This window comes from Aegilops tauschii, chromosome 7 (assembly GCF_002575655.3).
Source record: "Aegilops tauschii subsp. strangulata cultivar AL8/78 chromosome 7, Aet v6.0, whole genome shotgun sequence".
NCBI classification, from domain to species: Eukaryota; Viridiplantae; Streptophyta; class Magnoliopsida; order Poales; family Poaceae; genus Aegilops; species Aegilops tauschii.
This window is the reverse complement of record NC_053041.3, coordinates 605,073,778-605,088,105: the sequence shown is the minus strand read 5'-3', so window position 1 is coordinate 605,088,105 and position 14,328 is coordinate 605,073,778. Positions and strand designations below refer to the sequence as shown.

The 14,328-nt window shown below is 43.9% G+C and overlaps 2 long non-coding RNA genes across 2 annotated transcripts; both read right to left on the bottom strand.

Moving 5' to 3' along the window:
- Window positions 1–3,095: 3,095 nt before the first annotated feature.
- Window positions 3,096–3,619, bottom strand: LOC120969673 (uncharacterized). The gene is made up of 2 exons (XR_005764019.3): window positions 3,532–3,619; window positions 3,096–3,424 (listed from the first exon to the last, which is right to left on the bottom strand). It is a non-coding gene; the product is annotated as an uncharacterized lncRNA (long non-coding RNA).
- A 7,614-nt stretch (window positions 3,620–11,233) lies between these two features.
- LOC123495114 (uncharacterized) lies at window positions 11,234–11,859 on the bottom strand. Its single transcript, XR_012188662.1, has 2 exons — window positions 11,745–11,859; window positions 11,234–11,647 (listed from the first exon to the last, which is right to left on the bottom strand). It is a non-coding gene; the product is annotated as an uncharacterized lncRNA (long non-coding RNA).
- Window positions 11,860–14,328: the final 2,469 nt, after the last annotated feature.

The window sequence follows — 14,328 nt, the reverse complement described above, 5'->3', positions numbered from 1 at the left end:
GGTGTCCAAAGTGCTTACCAAGCTTAATGAAGGCGTTGTAGGATGCTGATGCAAATCTGTAATAGGTGCAAAGGCTCAGACTTTTCTTGAAGTGGGTGAAGCATGCTGGGTACATGCATGTATTGCCGACGAGTTATGACAGATGACTTGGAGGCAATAGACTGACGGCTGCACAACGACACTAGGTGGCAAGACCGCATGCTCGACCTCTATAGTGACCAACTAAAGCGCTGAGTTGATGTAATGACATGTTGTGTTTTCCTTCCATGTGAAATGCAAAATGGCATACATGCTTGTGCGGCGATCGATTTCTTCTCGACGCGTTATGCTGCCGAAATTTCTAGCAAAAATTCTCACGACTAAGCTGTACCAAGCGATCTACACCAAGCTGTACGACTACATAACGAAAGAAAATCTTCGTCGAGCACATACATATGAAGTGACCACGACAAGCATCGTCCACACGCCATGCAGATGTGGAACGAGGTGCAATCATCATCGACTTCTTCAGCAAGTCACGGCATCGACATTCCGTCACCGCGAGGGACGCCTTCAAGCGACGGATCATCGTCGACACGCCACTGCAACGTCATCGCCGACACTTCATCGCCTAGGTCTTTATCAATGTGGTCTTCACCAGCATCTTCATCAACACACCGTCGCCGCCTCGTCCAAGATGGGCATCTAGCGTCCTCTGACAGACTTTTCTGTAAGACACGACCTCGACGACGGCATCGACTGCGTCATCCACGACGGCACGACTGCATCGACACGGCGTCACTACAGTGACGACCCTACACGGCCACATGGTTCTGGCAAAACCGATGTGTGCTCGATGGGTTTCCTCCTGTCTTGGCAAAACCGGTGGACTCATCGCCGACGGCACCCTCTGACATTCGCAAGGTGCATTGTCCATGTCTGCAGCTCCGTCATAGCGCATTTTTTTGCGCCTCCGACTTTGTGCGGCTTCATCATCCACGACGACTACACCATTGACCACGGCTACATCATCATGATCGGCTACCTCGACATCGACATTAATGACTTGGTCTACAGCAACACATCGGCAACAACTCCAGTCAATAGCATCCGCGTCGTCACTAGTGTTCATGCCACTTGCGCTGTGACTGCGGGAGGGAATAGAGGAGAAGGCAGGAAGGCACCATAAGGGGACGGAGTCACCGCCCTAGGTGCCGACCCATCAGAGACGCAATTGATGATGGCGCAGCGGAGAAGACGACGGAAGCACAAGAGTTCAAATTCAGTCGTCATCGTCCGCTTCACTCCCGTTACGACTGAGGGGGAATGTTAGAAGTATAATTATGTTTAAGTTAGAGATAGGATTGGTTTAAACCATGTACGACTTGTCCCCTACTCCAAGTCTCTCTCTTATATTGTACTCTATATATATCCCACACCTGGGTCAGATCAATACAACACACAAATATTAGCATCCTATACTTTCCACAATGAAGACGCCTTATAATAGACGATTCGAGTTGTAAACAGATCGTATTTCACCACTTCAACAGCAACAACAGCAACGGGTCCTTACGGATATGTTTTTTTTCCGAGGAAAGATCCTTACGGATATGTTAGTGGTGCAGCTTTGCTTGATTTGTTACTCTACCTATTTCATTGAGAATATTCCATCAATTTGATCTGTTCTTGAATATTAATTATATGCTAACTATCTTTCTTACTGAGAATATATACCCTCCGTTCCATAATAAGTGTCGTGGTTTTAGTTGAAATGAATATTTTTCAACCAAACATCGTATTAGTATTCTTCAACCGAAGACCGATCTGTTCGTCCTGCTGGCTCTTATCCTCGCTCACCTATTCAGCGGCTACTAGGAGCGCTACAACGTCACAATGGAGGAGGACTAACGCTTCTCCTCTGATGCCAACACCGGGATCGTGGCTCTCGCGAGCCTTGGGGATTTCGAATGGCTCGGGCTTGGCATCCTTCTGCACTTCCCCAACCCGGCTATGACATGCACGTCCTTCTCAACATCACTCTGTTCAAGAACTTAGACACTTGTGCAGAAACGTTCAGATGAAAAGGTCAACGTTGGAATGTTGGATGTGTACAGAGCTTCTCCCCTAGCCAGAATTCCCTCGGGCGATCGGCATCAGGTAGGCCTCTGGCATTAGATTATATATCATATATATAAAGTTTAAGTACCACTCTGAAATCACTACCACTGCTTTCCAAGCTGCATCCACCCCTGTGTGTGATTTTTGGATTTGCTTTGTCTCAAGTTGTCTTAACCCCTTGTTGATGCTTGTGATTAACACCCTTAACTACTTCTCGTGCAAAAATGATTTCGAAGCTATTAGCATCTCTGATGGCTTTTTCAAATCTTCGGTAATTGTTCCTCTGAGGTCGGAGTATTTAACAGAAAACTACCACAATTTGACCGACCCTGAGAAAAAACTATCACTTCATATATTTTTTCTGAAAACTACCACTCTACGTCAATTTTTTTGCAAAAAGATTACCAAGTCTGACAATTGCCCGATTAAACCCGATTATGATAGGCTGGGCCAACATGTCAGGACTAAAAAAGTCAATACCGTTAACTTTGACTGTCAACATGTGGGGCCTATATGTAAGTTCTATGGACGACAGCTAAGCGTCATAGATGACTTAGCATGCGCGGACGTCAGCGGCGTGCCCGACGACAATGACTCCCTCAAGGAGAACACCAAATCGAAGCTCTATTATTAAGCCGAGGGACAAACATTTTCGTGCTTCTAAATTAACAATTTGAACCAAATCTAAACTCAATATCTACTTGTTCTTCTGTGCCAACAAATGAGCAATTGATCAAAGTTAAACTCTTGAATACCACAAGAAAATTCAACTTCATTTTATACCGGTTGCAACTAACGGGTTCTTTTGCGAGTCATGTATAGTTGGCAAGTGGCTTGATTGATTGGCCATCTCATCCCTTGCACCGTGCATCAGCTGGAAGACAAATACGGCAAGAAAATAAACAATTCCGGCAAAACTTATTCAGCGTTACTTTTGCACAAAACATATATGTACTTTAATATGGCGAACAGATAGTTGTACTTTGCTCACGGTATCAATCAAGTAAAAGCTGGACTTCTTGACTCAATTCCTTACACAGCGTTGGATCCATTCATCGAAACCAAAAACACAGCGTGATCAATCCTTTATTGCCCCTTCTCTAAATAACTCATGAAATTATTGATTGCTGCCGCTTGTCGGCAGAGGGTGGAGGGAACTCCACCTGCGAGCAGACCTTCTGGCACTCGTCCTCGTCGAGCCAACACGGACTGTCAGGGGTCGCCAAACAGCAGAAGCATTTGTCGTCTTTGCCGTCATGGCATATACTCAGCTTGCACTCTTTGGGCAGTACATTGTAGAATACACCATCTAGATGGCGGCTGCCTGCACAAGATGCAATGGATCGGAGAAGATGCTTATTAGCATCGCATATGCTGTGCGAGATGGATAATCCTTTGATCGATGGATCACTCGCGTATGAATGAACTTACAGTGTGCGGAGAACGCATGGCATACAACAAGGACCACGAGGAATAAGATGAGCGCCGCCTTGCCTCTCATCTTGCTGCCGGATCTGCAGCACATCATGATCGAATGTTGATTGTGTGGTAGATCTACGAATATATACTGCTCATGTGGTTGAGTCCAGCCTTGCGCTATATATAGCACATCATGCATCTATCCAATGAATGCTAGTTTTCTTTGGCAGTAATATTATTTCCTTGTTATGGCTTGCCACATAAAGAGATCCAACATTGAAAAGATGCTAGTTCTTATTTTGGTCGGCAATTCACATGCACTGGGAATGACGAATAGGTTCTTTGTGTTTTGGTAATAAAATATGGATATTTATTGTTTCATTTGTATATACTATTTTTAAAATAGTGAACTGCCATAACCATCACATCTGAGGCGCAGATGATACACATTTGATTCCCTTCCATCTACATAAGCTTTGTCAGATTGTTTTTGGTAGAATAACCCCATATTGCAGCAGATTTACAAATCAAATATTTTATTTTTCATAGAAGGATCTTCAGTTTATTTTATTCTTTTAATTAGTTCTCAGTCGACCGAGAATGAGTTAAGTCTGAGTCTGATGCGAGAGGTGTCGAATCTACTTGCATCATGATTCATGCTCCTGGCCACTGAGCCACTAATATGTCATAGTTTCCTAGAATAATTCGTCGTTGCCTCATAGTTGTGTTGCACAGGGCGAAGCAAGTGCCATTCGAACCACAAGGTGAGATCTGTTGTTGCGGCCCGTTCTTTCACGACACTCATTTTTCAGAGCCGGATAGCAACAGTCTCTTGTCACACACGAGATATATGCGAAGTAGAGGGTTTGAAACTTGTTGTGTGTGTGTGTGTCCTTAAATTGCACTATATATTGTTTGTCGGCTTGTTAGGCTTCTCTTTTTTCTTTTTGTGAATTTTTCTTTGTCCTTTATAGAGGGGAATTCTTTTGCCCGTTGTGCAACTAAGATGGAGCAACTAAGCAGATGGAGAAGCAGATGCCCCTAAAAAAACTAAGCATATGTCAGCAAGATTCCGTCCCGGGAGGGGGTCACCCGAGGTGGGGAGGGGTAGTGGAGTCCATTTCGACAATTGGGGCGGCAGGCGGAAGGTAGGATGGCTACTGGCAGTTAGATTTAGCAGCGAGGAGAGGTTATAAAGAGAGGGGGGACGGGAGGGAGGAGAGAGAAAGTATGGAGAGTTACCTCTCTTGGATTAAATTTGGACTAGTGGGGGATTAGTTTTGGGGGACAACTAAGTTTTCAAGGGAGTAAACGTAGGAAGGGTGCCTAGGGCTAGTTCCCTATACATTTTTTTGTTAGAGCATGGTTAATAATATAGCCAACAATTGGCTATAAGAAGTTGTCATGTCATCTAGAGCCAACCTAATAGCCGGCTTGTACAATATTAAGTTTTTAATATGTACTACTTTACTAATAGTTGGTCCATTTTACAATCTCACAAAGTGTCTAGGGTCTCGTGCTATAGCCGGCTCTTATTCTACATCCCGCTTTTCTTCTCCCTCCTCCAACTAAGCAAAGATATAATATTTTAGTGCTTAAAGCTTGCTTATGTCACCTTATTGTACTTGCTCTTAGGGATTAAAGATTTTTAGGGGACCGCTAGAGGGGTTATTTGTGTTTGCTCTCCCTTTCCGTCGCCTGCTGGCTTTATCTGCAGGAAAATTAAAAGTTCGCAGTGCACCTAAACAATGGTCATGGATGCAAAAATACCCAAAAATGTTGGCCTAAAAAATTTCCATCATAATTTCGGAGTGCATGCAAACATTTTTTTTGTTGGAACAAAGGACATGCATCCTTTTTTTGAGGGTGTGCATCCTTGGGGAAGAGAACTTGAAATATTTTGTGCGGCTTTGCAAAAATTAAATTGAAACTTTAGGCTTAAAATGGATCCACAGTCTCGTCTCACACCGGGAAACAAGTTATCATACATAATTACATCTTTGATTTTTTTTACATTGTTTGCTTCTCTGATCTTGTTGATACCAGCGCAACCAACTCTTTCACGTTCGAGGTTTTCCCTCTTCATTTCCGTTGTGTAAGCCTTGCCCGTGATAGCCTCGTTTCTCTGTCAAGCCTGGCAACCAACTCCTTTCATCTTGGAGTACTAGTTTTCTCGACGCCATAACGAAAGGGAGAAATCTCTACTCCTGAAGAGGAAATTGGTAGCTTCCCCTTCATGATTTTTTTTCCGCCTCATCTCCCACCACCATCTATTTCATCTGGTTTATTTTTACCTCACCTCCCATCATCATTTTCACTGGCTTTTTTGACCTCTCATAAAAAACAAATACCATTAAATGGGATATCTTGTTTTGTGATTCCTTTCGTAGGTATTGATTCAATTAATTCACATAAATAATAAGTAACTAGGAATTCAGAAATCACACCATATACGAGAGATCACTTTCCTAAAAGACAAGCATAATATGTTTGTTGATAACCTTATAAAACAAAATAAGATATTTCTCAATAACAAGTCGCTAATTGCGTGCACATATTAAATGACAACCACAACTTTCCTAATACAACAAAAAATAAACATTTCTTTTTTCTTATCTGATGGAGGAGTTCAATATCGGTGTACGCATCCGCACGCCCCTGCGGAGAGACGCCATGCGCGACACCATGGAGGACGTCGTGGACGGGCCTGATGCCGACTCGATGATCGAGAATGCCATGTCATGGAGCATGGCGGCGAGGATGGCCGTGGCGACAGGCGGGTCCTCGGACTGCACGTACATGTATTCATGGACGCGGTCATGTTATATTTCTTCTCAATCATATACAGAGAGCCAGCTAGGCTACATTTTTACATCAAATATGTACATTTAAATGTCAAGATTTTCGTGAAGAAAATGTGTCCTACAATACTCGTTGGCCTTGCATAAATGAATCCACAACAAATCTCTACTCCTAAAGGCTGAGTAAGTAACTTCCACTGCACGGTTTTTTTTCCGCCTCAACTCTCACCACCATCTATTTCGTCTTGTTTATTTTCACCTCACTTCCCATCATCACCTTTCATTGGTTTTTTCCCTTCTCAAAAACCAAATCCCATTAAACGGAGATCTTGTTTTGTGCTTGCTTTGGTAGGTACTGATTCAATTAAATCACGTAAATAATAAGTAATTAAGAATTCAGAAATCACACCATATATGTGAGATCACCTTCCAAAAAGACAGACATAATATTTTTTCTTGATAACCTTCAAAGCAAGATCATATATTTCTTAATAACAAATCGTTAGTCTCGTGCACATATTAAATGACAACACAATTTTCCCAATACAACAAAAAATAACACATCCCTTTTCTTATCTAATGGAGGAGTTCAAGATGGGCGTACACATTCGCGCCAATGCGGAGGGTCGCTATGCGCGACACCATGGAGGACGTTGTGGCTGGGCCTGACGTCAGGTTGATGCTCGAGAATGCCAGGGCGTGGAGCACGGTGTCGAGGACGACCGTGGCGGCAGGCGGGTCATCGGACCGCACGTGGCCTTCGTGGACGCGGTCATGTCATATTTCCTCTTAGTCATACAGAGAGCCAAGTAGGTTACATTCTTAAATCAAGTGTGTCCATTTAAATGACAAGAAATTTCTTAAGGAAATGTGTACTACAATACTTGATAGGCCTTGTAGAAATGAATCCACTACAAAAGTGACTTTACCACAAGTCTCAGTTGAACAATATAAGACGAATGTCAAATGTGTAATTCTCTATTATCAAAGGGACTACTTACGTAATCGTCATTCATAGCAGCCGCAAATGCAAAAATAATTTGGAAATCGAGCAATGAATCAAACTAAATCAAACCATTAATGTAATTAATTAGGTCCATTTAAATATGATTTCCCCGTACCGAATCAATTTGGAAACCTAGTCATTAATGCATTTAGAAGTAATGGTTTTCCCAAATAGGCAGATAATTAATTTATTTGGTCGACAGTTAATTTGGGCATGCAAGGATACAGTAGGCAGTGAATGATTTGTGTAATTAATTAATGAAGCAAATAGTTGATCGCGTTGAATCATTTTGAAAGCCCTCGCGGGCATCGACGGTCAACAATCTCTCAGAGACATGGCTGAGCACCACTTGCCAACATGTGCAAGGGCCACCATGAGCTCGCGACATGGGCGACCAAGCATTCACCAAGATGGATGACGACCATCCTCTGCAAGATGTCCACACGCTGACGGTTGCCAAAACGTTCGTGGGCAAAGAAAGCATGACACTACATTGGTTCATGCTATAGTAGAATGGAAGAGTGCTTAAAGAATGAGAAGGAAAAATAAATTAAAGCGGCCAAATGGTCCATGGTGTTGGTGAAAGAAAGAGTGTTCCAGAAAATAAAGCGAGAAAAGAAAGAAAGTGTATTCCAGGAAATAAGTATGATCAAGAACTAAAGCTGGTGAGGAAGGAGGAAGAAGAAGATGAGGCGGCGCTGACGTGGTGCTAGTTGGCGCCAACAACACTGGTTGGCGAAGAGGGTAGGAGAAGAATGTGTAGCCGAGGAAGGAGGCACACTCATACATCATAATTCAATGGACATATAATGTCATTTCATCATGACATTGACATGCTGAAATGAAGGTGTTGCACACTCTAAATAGATGCCAGATATGAGAAATGGGATAAAAATATTGGCACGTGTTGCGACACAATTAGAAACCCTAGAAAAGATGACAATTTACTGCGTGCATTTGTAAAGTTCAATGGACCTTTGAATATGATCTCTATAGTTATTTGTTGTTTTGTTTCAATAGTATGTGTTAGTTTAACCCACTCTATTAGTATATTGTAAATATGAAAAAATTCGTTTGTGTTACAATGCATGGCAAAGGTGAGGTAGACGTCATCCGATTTTAAAGAAGTGGTCCAGCGAGAAATGTCTCGTTACGGCGAGAAAACGAAGCAGCAAGGGGAAGGTTCGACAGGAAAATGGAAGGATGCATCGTAGTGTGGGGTTTTTGTGTTGGGCCCAAACATGGCGAATAGTCCGGGAAATCATATTTCTCCGCATGTATGGTTTGGATTTGGGGAGGCTATTGGGCGCCCGTTTGATATCCGAACACACCCGGATGTATGAGGGAGAAATAAACTTCGATCTTGAAGATGACCTTAGTCATTTATTTGATTTGTTTATATTTGGAATCATTATAACTGTGCAACTTTCGAACCCTCCCAGACCATCAACGTTCGTAGCCGTCCGATCGTCACTTTTTCCCATTTTCTGCCGTCGGATTGGCTCGGGATCGCATGCACGCTCGCCTCTTTCGCTACAGTTAAGCGCTATCCGTCCTGGGCCGCTGCTCCGGTGACTTTTTTGGGCCTCTGTCGTTAAATTGGGCTTAATTTGCTATTGGGCTTCTACCAGCCTCCCATCCTTCTCAAAAAAAAAAATCCATATAGCTGAAGGGAAAAAAAGAACATGACCCTCGCAACCCTCGTTTAGTTCACAAGATCGCAGCCTTCCTCATACGCGTGGCGGCTCCTCGGTCCTCGCGACCATATTGGGCTTGTGTGGGAGCAATGACTCCCATGGCCACCACGCTGGGTTCTGACCGACGCGACGAACGGCCTTGCCGGGCGACGGCACGGGGTCCGCTCGGTTGCACTTGCACAGCGCAACGGGACGATGCAGTAACGGCAAACAGCAGTATGTCGATTGGAGTTCTTTATCGCCAGCGGTTGATTGATTCGTTAATGGCCATTAAAAGCAGATCAGTTTCGTTTGTCCATTCATACGTATTTATCTTCAAGTCACAGGCGCGCATATAATCCCAGCCTGGCGCTGCTCCTTCCCCACTCTTCTCACTTCCCCAAACAATTCTGCGACAGCGATTGGTGATGCTTAGGTCTCTAATTCATTCTAACACCCCCTCCTTCCTACCCCCCCCCCCCCCCCCCCCCCATCTTCCCCAATTCTTCATCCATTTTCATAATTTGTTTCATTGATGCTGTTCTTTCTGTTCACAAACAACGCAGGTCCATTCTGCTAAGTTAGCTCCTTATGCTGGACTAAACGGTTTAGGCATTACCCATTTGGAATGTGATGGGCTGATTTTAAATTCAATGTTTTTGTTCGAATTGTTGCTATAATAGTTTAGAGGCATATAGAGATTATCCATTCCTGCTCGGATTATTCTTTGACCTAGTGCACAGTGAACTTAGGCTAATCATCTGAGTTTTTGCAATCTGCTGCAATGTTATCCCTTTTACAGGCTAATCGTCTGAGTTTTTGCAGCTGCTGCAATGTTATCCCTTTTCTGGATGTGTTCTTTGGCTAATAATTCAAAATGATTGCAGGTTCTCTAGAAGGTCAGATTTCTTTCTTTCTTGCAGCTGAATCTGCCAATATCCAGTGGTCAACGGACAGGTTAGTATCAGTATGCTCGTATGCTGTTATGCCTCATTTAACTTGTGCCCCATCTCACCATCTGTGCTTATTATATTTACATTTCTATTCGTAGGTAGGAAGGAGGGAACACTTGTAGAAGGGGGGAAGATGAATTATCGACTTAGTGTCAACCATGCCTGATTTGTTCTTTTCATTGTGATTTTCTGAATAATTGATTGATAGTTTTTTTTACTGTATTAGCATCTAAGATAGGATCAAAATAAATTAAATTAAAGAAAAATATTTTTCTCAGTCTGGTGTGCTATATTCCCTAACTCTCTCGCCCATGCAGGTGGATTTCACAAGTTTTCATTCTGCTTGCTAGCACAGCAGTGCCATAATTCGAGACAAGCATAGAAGCCCCTGTCTTCTTAGATGGACTATATGTATATATGCTCATAGTTAATGTAATGTATTGTAGTGATCCGCATGATTTGTCACGTTTATGCAAGTTCGAGTCAATATTCAAGGATACATTGCACATTTTTCTAACTTGAAAAGTGAACTGATCATATGACTGTTACTCCGTTTAAGTCTCGGCTGATATATGCTATTAGGAGGTATATATCAATCCTCATATATTTTTGATTCAATAATGTTATTACTTCCATTTTCCTTATTTATTTTTCCTCCGTGCGCTCAGCTATGTATAATATCTAATTTTAACAAATGTGATGCTCGCCTGCAAAACGTAGCAACAATTACAACATGATATTTATCACCATCATCGCTATGTGCTTCTGTGTTGCTAAGCTATTTTGTTTCCGGAAATTTTCACGGCGCGAATTAGCGAGATCATGAAGTAACCATAAGTTCCAGATCTTTGGAAAAAGATTGTCTGCAACATGATCCATTAGATTTTTGTTGTTAACTAACTAATATAGCTGTTCCACCATTTTACCGTTCTGAAATCAAGAGTGTATATACCCATCATGGTGATTGGTAAAAACAAGTGACCCTTCTACCTAAGATTTATTTTTACTTTTGATTAACATATATTTCTGAATTCACTATCATTCTATTGTAAAAATGGACGGGCACGGCAACGCGCGCCATCATGGTCTAGTATGCATTATAGCCCGTAGCAAAGCACGGCATTGTAATAGTTTAACAATAGCTGCCCGGCCGAAGAGAACGTGCATGTTCCTCTAGTAGTATCTTGTATATTTTGGAAGCGCTATTAGAGATTTTATTATCCCTTCCACTGTGCATTTGCTGGAAGAAGACAAATACAGCAAAGAATTGAACCGGTATTAATTGCTGCAAAATCATACAGCTATTGTTTCGCGCAAACTTATTTAATTTTGCAAATAAACAACAGTACTTTGGTCACAGCTAAAAATCAAGGAAAAACTCGATTTCTTGACTCAATTCCATACACATTAGACGACCCATTCGATTCATTTTGAAAGCAAAAACACGGCGTGATCTCTTATTGCCGTCGTTGCAAAGATCTCACGGCACTATTTGATTGGTGCCGGCAGAGGAGGATGGTGGCAGCTGCACCTGCGAGCAGACCTTCTTGCACTCGTCCTCCTTGAACCAACAAGGGCTGTCGGGCGTCGCCAAGCAGCAGAAGCAACTCTTGTGTCCTCCGATTTCATGGCACACGCTCAGCTTACACTCCTTGCGCAGTATATCGTGCCAGTCATCTGGCTGACGGATGGCTGCGTAAGATGGAATGGACAAGCAGATGCATAGATATTAGCACCCACAATGGATAATATTTCGACGGATCGGTCGCTTGCGTACCAACAAACTTACCGTGTGCAGAGGAGAACGCGTGGCATACAAGGATGGCGAAGAGTAAGATCAGTGCTGCCTTGCCTCTCATCTGGCTGCCGGATCTGTGGCACATCCTGTCTGAATGTTTGATAGATCTACGAATAATACGACTCGTGGGCTTGTGTTGAGTTTTTGTGCTATATATATATATATATATATATATATATATATATATATATAGACCAGCACGACGTAGATATACAAGGCAGCCTACCAAATGCATTAACTGCATGGAGATATCTCAGCGCGTATATAGACGAGACACAACTGCGATATACGGAGTATATAGGAGTAGTACCATATATTCAATTCTTTCCTAGTTTTCTTTGGTACTAATATTGGTGCCTTGTTATGGGCTTATGGCTTGCTATATAATGATCCAACATTAAAATGAGCACGCTGCTGTATGGCGCAATCCTCGTCCAGCGGCACGGGTTGAGATCCTAACCCCCAGAGCACACACTTCAGAAATGGAAAGTTTAAATCACTTGTTTCCGGCGACACGGGAGGCGATCGCGATCTAAAATTTCTGGTCCTCGCCGCTGCCGGATGCTGCTGCCGGGCAATGTCTGAGCAGCCATGGTGGCGGCGAGGATCCGGGTGGTTCCGTGGAGGCCATCCTCGGCAGCAACGGCGGCAAGAAGGGCAGATGCATGAACAATCAGCAGCTGCATGATGGCGGAATAAAAAGCAGTAACAACGGTAAGCGGTGCTTTGTGCCCAGCTGCGGCCATACGTAATCACGCAATAGCTGATTGTAGCAGCGTGATGGCGATCTGGAAACAGCGGTGGTGGCGCATTGCACTCACCCGCGCAATCGTCCAAAGCAGGTTGCAGCATCAGCGAGGTATCCAACACTGTGTGTCATGGCATAACAGTGGCAAAGCATGGCCAGACGGGCAACGCAGCGGCGCCGAGCCGTGAAGCGTGCTGCTGGGGGCGGGCGTCCTCGTGGCTGCGTGGGTGTGTGGTGCCGATGGCGCCGAGGCTCCCTCATGCTGGGCTCGGGTGCTGCTGCGCTGACGTCTGTGTGGGGGCCGATCATGGTTCCGGGCCAGATCCGGCCGGATTTGGCGCAGGGGCCAGCATGCATCGGGCTCTCTGCTCGGAGATGGACTGTGGCGGTGAGGAGCTGGACTTTCGCGCGGGCGTTGACCGGCTGGCAACGTTACGGTCCACAGATGGTGGTGGTGATCTAGATCCGGTCGGCCAAGTGGGGGTGATTGCAGAGTGTGCTCCAGTGACCTCCTACGGCTCCACAATTGCGTGGTCACCAAAGATCTTCGGGTATGTTTATCTCTTAAGATCGAATGGTTGATTTCGATAGTGAGATGCAAATTATGGACGACGACTTGACGCAGAGGAATGGTTGCGTGGCGACGGCGACATTGCATGTAGCTGCTGGGATCGTGGAAAAGTGGTGGCGACAATACTCAAGTGACTTCGATGGTGGTGCTACTCGAGCACCTGGTCTTGAGCTTCGGGGTGAAAGCCTAGGTCTGACCTGGCAATGGCGATGTTTGTTTTACGTCGTTACCTTGTTGAAGGCATTGTTCGGATATGCTCGGATTGGTTCTTCAGGGTGAAAACCTAGATTCTGGCCTTGGTGGTTGGATCGAGTGACGGCGATGCTTGAGTATCGCTCCCTTCCTAAAGGCGTTGCTGTTGAAGAATCTCGTCGTCCATGTGGTGTCATGAGATGGTTGGTACGGATATGGTTTTGTTGTAGTTTGCCGATCACAGATCTGATCGCTTTGAGTTTTTTTTTCTTCCTCGCCTACACATAGCTTGGGTCTTATGTGACTTTGCTATTTGTAGGTGTGTTTTTACGTGTGTTGGTGTTGGCTGTGTGCATCCTAGCTATGCAGAGGCCGGGTGTGTGCTTTTTGGCTTTGTATCCTCTCGATACTCCATGTTGAGCCAATAAAATCCACCCTTTGTAGAAAAAATCACTTGTTTCCCAAACAGAAAAAAAAAGATGTCGACAGTGCCCCACCTTAGCGATTGCCAACCTGCTGGCTGAAAACTCACCTCTCCACTGCGCGATGCCCTTCTGAATCCCTATAATAGTGGGAAAAAAACAGCACAAAGGCATAAAAGTTATTAAAAATGCATCACTTTCGAACCAATCGTCCAAATCAATTTTGACTTCAACGTCAAGTTTCTAGTACAAAGATGATTTTCCATAATGGTTCGATAAGTTAAATATTGTTTGGACTAAAAGCCCAAGCAAGCTTTTATTATATAGTTGAATGCATCTTATTAAATGGTCCTTAAACTCGTCTTTTTCCCTCGCAAAAAAAAACTCGCCTTTTACAATTTTCAGAGGGGCAACTGATATTTCTTAAAAATATGTTATGGTAATGAAGTTTAAGCTAAAACATGTTTTTTCCACCACAAATAGACACGGCCGTTGGTCTGCCTCGTCTCAAGTGGCCTTAGGGCCATGGAGGCGTGATGGACCCAGGCCCTTGACGATGGGAGGGATCTTGCTTCAATTTTAGGTGCTTCTGTGAGTTTGTTTATGGTTTGTGTCCTGCTCGGGAAGAAGAGGTGGTGGCGG